The 7860-nt window shown below is 43.0% G+C and overlaps 1 non-coding gene across 1 annotated transcript; it reads left to right on the top strand.

The window, feature by feature from the left end:
- The first annotated feature begins 3930 nt into the window (after nucleotides 1–3930).
- TRNAL-AAG (transfer RNA leucine (anticodon AAG)) lies at nucleotides 3931–4012 on the top strand. The gene has a single exon. It is a non-coding gene; the product is annotated as a tRNA-Leu (tRNA).
- Nucleotides 4013–7860: the final 3848 nt, after the last annotated feature.

Raw genomic sequence — 7860 nt, forward strand, 5'->3', positions numbered from 1 at the left:
AAAAAGTCAGCCAAAAGAGCGGCGAATAACAACAGGGAAGCCCTTCTAGAAGTAAACATTAAACAACCTCAACAAGACATGCTAGTATGTGTCAATACTTTCTCGAATTTGAGTCTGAAAATCAGTCAAATAGTCAAAACCCAATGGAAAATCTTTGAGAAGAGTGAAATAGGGATTCCAGCTCCTCTTTTTGCATACAAAAAATCCAAGACAATTGAGAACAGAGTGAGCAGCAACAAACTTAAAGAAAAACCAATCAAAACCTTGAGTCTTACCGAAACCTGGGGATTAAAACCTATAAGTGGACATTACCCATGCACTAACTGTGCAAGTGTAAATTAACCCACAAAACCAAAGAAATAGACATAGGGTTACCCACCCCTTGGAAACAAAAGCTAATGACTAACTCCAACTCTGAATATGTAGTATACATGATTACATGTCCGTGTAATAAACACTACATAGGGAAAACAAACCGGAAGGTTAAAACCAGGATGCTGCAACATAAAAGTTGTTTGAAAAATAAAGTCATCAATGCTCCTCTAGTAAAGCATTTTGGAGAAGCACAACACGGTTATGAAAATTTCAGCGGACCGTTTTATTAATGGTACAAGGGAGAGATCATAATACAAAAAGCAGAATTCTGCTTGAAAAAGAACAGAGACTCATTTTTATAACAAAAAGTGATAAATTAGGACTCGATGAGTCTATAGATTGGTTAAAAATCTGACCGTCTCAATTTATGAAAGGATACCACACACCTTTTAACTAAATGACCCCTCAAAGGAACTATGACCACCAGAATGCATTGCGTTTTTTAACCTGAAGGCTGTAAGAAACTTTCTTGCAAATAAAACATTTATTTGTTTGCAGATTCTGTAGGAAGATCCTTCCTCGTAAGAAATTAACGCCCAACCTATGTGGACAAATTTTCGCCTGCTAATCAAGAAAGCCTGCACACTAAGAAGACCAGGTAACCAATAGGATCCTATAGTCTTCTTTGACACTTTTAAAGATGTCGGAAGAAACATAAATTGATTCTTTTTTATCGTTTCTTTATCAACAGTTACTATGATCTCCAAGAGAAGGCCAGAGGATTCCTAACTTGGCCAAAGCCCACTTGTAACCCCTCACATTGACCACTCCTGAAGAAAGTCCCAAGACCCATATAGAGGACTGAAACATGTCGAGAATTTTTTTGTCAGTCTAATTAATTAAACTGTCTGAGTGAATTGAATATTCCAGTGAAGGGATGTTCTAATGCTAATAATGGAATAGAATTAGAATAGAAGAATAGAAAAGATAACGATGAATCATAATCGTAACTCTGATCTAGAAGAACTATACAACAGGGATTTAATTAGAGATCAGTAACGTCAGTATCTGTAAGAATTTTTAGAATTGATTGTGCATGATGTTTGTCTTTGTTAATACGATACATATGTATCTTTTTAGAGGGTTTAATCATGTATTTTAGACAATTTTGTAATTTCTATTAAAATTTGTACTTTTTGAACTAATTGATGGCATTCAGATGAATGGGTAACTGTTGATAAAGGACCAAGTCCTATCTTTTCGAGTCTTGTGTAGTCTTAAGTCCCAAAAATAAGATAGGACTCCACACTTGTGGAATTTGGGCTCTCTCTATTGTATTCCCTATGGCCAAATTTAGCAACAATACAAACCCACTGTGTCCCTGGTGCGGGTCGGAAGGAGCGGGAATGATGCACATGTTCTGGGGGTGCATGAAGATACAGCGTTTCTGGGCCAGGATAGAAGAGGCTTGCAGACAGGCGGAAGTAACACGCTATGAATGGTTACCAAAAGAATGCCTTCTGGGAGACTACCCAGGAAGAAGCAAAATTAGGCATATTACAAGTTGATGGACATGGTGTGTGTGCTGGCTAAAAGGGTCATTGCAATGGCGTGGAAGTCAACAGAGGGCCTGTAATTCGCCAGATGGCACAGTGAACTGGAACACTGGATGGGGGTGGAAACAAAGGTATGGGGGGATGGAATGGCTAGAGAGGGAGGAGACTCCAGCCCTGCCTACGAGCCCTGGAAAACACTTATCTGGGACATGTTTCACCCATCGGACGACAAACCTCTGTGAATGAACTGAGCCCACTTCTGAGATGAACTGAACCTATCGGGAGTGGGGCTTTCATTATTCAACACCTTGATTTGCTGCACCAATGACCCGAATCCCCAGAGACACCCCAAGCACCAGTACTTACGAATGGAGGAGATTGGGTGCCCACATGAGCAAATCAGCTACTGAAGTCTTAACTGTTATCACAAAGTTACTTGTTGTTTAACTGGAAATAATATACAAATGGCAGAGTTTGAAAATTGAGCAGTGAAATATCAATGTATAACTTAAATGCCAATAAAAACATTTAAAATGTAAAGCAGACAAAGCTCAGATAATCTAGTCAGTCTGCATTAAATCCTGGCAGGTGGCAACTCTAATGCTGGGGGTCTCACTTAAACTGCCAAGTGGTACCCATCGCAGTCCCTAAAAGTAGGACTATCTACGTGAAATACTAACAAAAGGTTTTTTTATTTTGTATGAGCATCTCTCATAGCACGGGTTCACAGGCCACAGGTCATTCAGCTGGTCTGTTTTTTTCAAGTCTTTCTTTTTATTACTGGGCTGGAGCAGTCATGTGTTAAATGCAAATGCCCCCCTTCTCTGTGAAGTCACTTCTCATGGGAAAGGGCTATTAGCATTCTGGCCAAAGCCCCTCATCCTGTGTAAACTCCACTCTGAATACTTCCCCACATAAGCAGATTTGTCTGTCATGTGTCTAATTTGGAAACATGTAAACTGTGTATTAACCGTGTATTGCCTCCCTGCATGTTTATTTATTTAATTACTTATTGTTTGCTTCCTAGGTGCTTATACAATAAGAATATACTGTTTCAAAGCGCCTAGAGGGCAGGCACGGCGGGAAGGTGGGAAATACATTACAATACAAAATTAAGGGGGGGTAAGAGGAAGAGGAACGAACCTACTATGCCTTAGTATTCAGAACGTGCAAGTGCAGAAAGGAAGAGGGACGAGGGGGTAAGTGCTGAGGAGTCCCAGCTCATTGGTGAGCCAAGGACAAAGTGCTAGGAATGATGAGTGCAACACAGCCTTGGCCCCGGGAGGTGTAAGTGCGAGTCTCCAGAGCGGAAAGATGTGCAGATGTAAAGTGCTTTGGATAGACAGGAGCTGGGAAGAATTGGTGTGAGAAGTCAAAGCCCTGAAGATGGATATGGGCCAAGAACACTGATTCAGCAACTGTGGGATTAGCAGAGGAGAGCAGTAGGGAAGGAGGAAAAGAGGAAAGTCTTAAGGAGCTTCCGGAATGTGACAAGATCCTGCTCAAGGTGCAGGGGGAGGGAGAGGTATTTTATTCACAAGATGCTTGTGTGAATCAGTGACTTGTGTTGTGCATACTTCAGGGCAGTGTAAAGAGATGTCTGTTTTTTTCTTGGAAGATAAGATATTACTAGGCATAAGTGTGACGCTGCCGGCCCCACAATAATAAGGGTGGTGGAATTGTTTACTGGCTCCTTGATTTCCAGAATAAGGGGTGTTTTAAATGAATATTGCAAACGTGGAAAGCTGTGTTTTAAAAAAATGGGGACGAGCATTACAAGTACAACTTTAGACTGAGAGGGTCACCACTGGACATTATGCTTTCTGAGACTTGTTTAATTTTCCTATAATATGTATGTGCCTACATTTCCGAGCATGCAAAGTCAAAACTGGCTACTCGTTTAAGGTGTAGTTTATGGCATAGAGCCACTTGACAGTTATAAATCCACACAGCATAGGTTGGCATATTGGCAGCTTGCTTACCAAGAGTATACCCAGTCAATCACATTTGGTGAAACACTGTTCTTTCCTCATATTGATAACAAAGAAGTCCATATGGAGGTAGCGTGGCCGAGCGGTCTAAGGCGCTGGATTAAGGCTCCAGTCTCTTCGGAGGCGTGGGTTCGAATCCCACCGCTGCCAACCGTTTTGCCTGTCTAAGCCTTTCTTAACTAGTGACAGTTGCAGTGTAACCGCAATCAGTGATCTAAGTGACACGGCACACCTATATCACTGATTTTTTTTGACAGCTGCACTGGCCTAAAAGAACAGTCGACATTTGACGAATATTATGAATGGGTAATTTGTCATGAAAGCAGAGCAATGATAGATAATTCACACAACTCTCGGTATTCATGATCCCAGTTAATAATAATACTATTTTCATTTATATACTACTTAATGTGATTGTCAAAAACGTATAATCATTCTGTACGTTGAAGAATAAAAATAAATGTGCCTTAAACGAAACTTACATGGCAGAGTAATGGTGTGCTTCTTACGGCACTGCCATCTAAGGGCAGTAAAGAGAAATGCAGGAAAAAGCCCCCTAACTCATGAATGTTATTTATCGACAGGGATCGTTAGAGCGGAAAACGCACAGACATCCCACCTTCCCAGCTGCATAAAGTTATTCTGCAGAGGCATTTGTGCTGGATGACACGGAGGCTTTGATCTGCCTGTAAATGCACCTTTTAGTCTCACAGGATTTTTACGCTAAAAGGAAATCCCCTCTCGGATCATCTCTTTTGGACGGAACCTGTGGCACACAGAATTTTAAAATGATCATTATAATTGTTCTTTTATAACGCGCTTAATAACAACGAGTGATTTCTGAGCGCGGGAACGGGATTCGAACCTATGTTGCGCTGCCAAGACAAACGCATTGCCCCTGAGCTATCCTACAGCGAAAATATTTTTTAAAAGAACAAACAACTGCATTTTTCTAAAATCAACATGTATCGCCTGCTTGCCAGGCTATGCGCAGAAGTATAGCAACAAGCAATGCCATTGGGCTGAAAGGGATTCAGCTCCCACCCTCCCAAAAGGGGCAGGGCTGCTGCACCTGGTTTTTAGGAGGGAACCCTTTCCTGAAACCGGCGGCATGAACGTTTTACTGTGTCTGTGCAGAAAAAAGTATTTGCACAAATGCAGCAAAACTTTAAAGCTGCTAGTTTCAAGAAAGGCTTACATCGCCTCTTTCTTTGAAGAATTGAATACACACATCAGCCCCCTCCCTACGAGTGTGAACCAACATATGACAACGTTATGTGTTCTTTCACATCCGAGGGGAGGGGGTTGGTGTGCACACTTGCTTTTTCTTTGGCCTAGAGTCGAGGGAAGCCTTTCTTGAAACTCGCAGTGTTAAAGGGTGTTGCATGTTAGCTCATTATGTATTTATGCATCTGTGCAAGGAGTGTGTATATGTATTATGTAATGTGTGTGTCAATAAGTGAATGTGTGTGAATGAGTTCATGAAGGATAGGCGAAAGGGTGTGCGTGTGAATGAGTGAGCGGGCTGTGAATTAGGGCGCGAGTGGATGGTATGTTTAAATGAGTGAGTGAATGTTGTGTGGGTGTTTGTGCGCTTATGTGTAATGCTTGGCTGAGGAGCTGGTTTTGGTGGATAGTGGGTGGGAGGTGAGGGGATGTGGGGGTGAGTGGAAGAGGGGCAGATGGGAATGGGGGATTTGATAAACATGCCATTTTAGTGGGAATGCATGATAAAGTAACCATGAGATATGTTATGTAGCTAAAATGGTATTTTGGTTCAGCCAGTCTAGCCATTTCGTTTTGTGGCTTGAGATTTTTTACTGGGCAGCGCTTGTAAAATAAGCATGATACGTTGTTATGGTTAGAGTTGCAGACAATGGCCAACCTTTATGGCGAATCATGATTCATGGTGTCTATATGGCTATGTAGCTGTCAGCAAGGGATGTCCCAGTATTGTGACTGCCCAATACTTATAAATTCATTATTTGCTTTGAAGGGTCATTCAATTTACGCCAGGCATGTTAGGTGTTATTACATGTCTAGACCGGCCTACACTGTGTAGTCACTGTGGTCATGACTTCTTATTGTGATATGGCATTTTTAGTAGCAAAACCACCAGAGGCATGTGCTTACGTGGGGGCACCGCCACATATGGGCAGAGCTCATCTGGACATGTTTTCTTGTAGTATCATTACTGGCATTATGCACACAGCAAACATGAGTATGTTCTTATGTGGGAATAATGGCATATTTTGGTGAAGCCAGAATGGAGATGTAAGGGCACAGCCAGAGTGCATATGTTTTTATACTGGCATATAACGGTATAATGAACAGTCATTTATGGTTTGTATCTCAAGTAGAAGTTGGATTTGTGGCACACTGTACTACCGCCTGGTTCCCTGGTGGTAGTTTTTAATTAAAGGGTGATGCCTGATCGGATACCTTGTCTTTAGATATACAAATCATCAAAGCAACTAAATGTATCTTTAAATCCAATCACTTTGTCGTTCTCACTGGCATATTGCGCTTTAAAAGTTACCACTTGATATTTGGGCCCCACGCCAGACACCCCTTGGAGTAGAACAGAGGGGGCAGAGCCTGCAGGTTTTCCCCACGCAGTATCTGTAGTGGTCCCTCCCATCGCCAGTTTACCGCTCCATGAAAGTTAGGTTTTGTACCGCCCCTGCCACCAACGGTGCAAGAGCGGATGCTATGAAAGCTGTGTATGTGCTTGTCTCGTCCATTGACATTTCATGGCTTGTCTTATGCTCTCTGGGAAGCCCCCAGTGTAAGGAATCAATTCCCTGTGTACCCCATAAGCAGCGTTGCCAGAGAGTGCCATTTGTGGGGGCATAGGTGGGATGTCGGGCGGGTTGAGTATAGGTGGTCTTCAAAGGCAAGCAATGTGGGATAAGATTATTTTACATCTTGTTTTTTTGTGTTGTTTCTTCCATTGAGTAGTTATTGAAACTTTTAGCACAGGTATGGCCAATGTTTTAAGTGGGATGTGACAGCGCTGGGTGTCTCTAAGGGGTGTGGCCTAAAGGGGGTGTGGCCTATTGTGTGGCCTTCAGCATAGTAAAGGGCCACCTCTGCCTTCCCTTTGCTTCCATAATTGCAGTGCTGATGCCCGCCTGCTACCCAGCGTGCTGATGGTGATGCTCGCTGCATCTCTAGAGTCAAAGATATGCCTGGTGGGGGACGACACCACAATTAATTAAGGACATGAGTGGCGGGTACAAGCCAAGACCTTTTTATCTAAAGCCTGGCACTCTAATGCATTCAGCGCAAAAGCTTCAGGCAGTAAAACAAATACCTTGGCTTCTAGTGGCCTGTTTGGCTGGGGCTGCCAAGGGACTTTATGGAGCTCTGGCAGCACCCTGGCTTAGAAACACTTTTGGGAAACAGCCAGGGCTCTGACCCAGCTAGCCCCAGCCCACTTAAAGCCTTGGGTATGGCTCACTCGGGTGCTGCATTTGCTTTTCTATGCTGCTCGCTCAGTGCATTTCACTCCTGAGCTGGAGCCCAATGTACTCAGGCATTTCCTTAATGAGACCTCCAGAGAGCTCTGTAGGTGCAGCACACTCCTGACCTGCAGCATGTAGTACACACCTGCATAAAATACCATGGGCCAGATTACAGAAAAATTGCACCCGTGGAAGTGCAAAGTTGCAGTTATTAGCACTAGGGCAAAGTTTGCCCTATTTCTGAAAACACTGGGACATATTAGAAACCATTGCACTATGACAAGTGCCGTTTTGCTTGGCATCTGCACCCGGACAAACATTGCCTTTGTGACTTAGTGTCTGGCTGTGGAGGGTAGTACAGCACCTGCATTGTTACTGACCTGAGGGATCAGGGACACTACTTCGTTTCCTTGTTCCGTGACAGAACTTTCTTTGCCCTCTAAGAATCGGGACAGATTAACAAGTGGATGGTGGATTCCTGGAAAGAGGCCTAAGGAGGTCCTTCCATTGTAACTTGAAAAGCAGCAACAT

Source organism: Ambystoma mexicanum, unplaced genomic scaffold (genome assembly GCF_040938575.1).
Source record: "Ambystoma mexicanum isolate Mex_15411 unplaced genomic scaffold, UKY_AmexF1_1 Mex_scaf52, whole genome shotgun sequence".
Classification (NCBI taxonomy): domain Eukaryota; kingdom Metazoa; phylum Chordata; class Amphibia; order Caudata; family Ambystomatidae; genus Ambystoma; species Ambystoma mexicanum.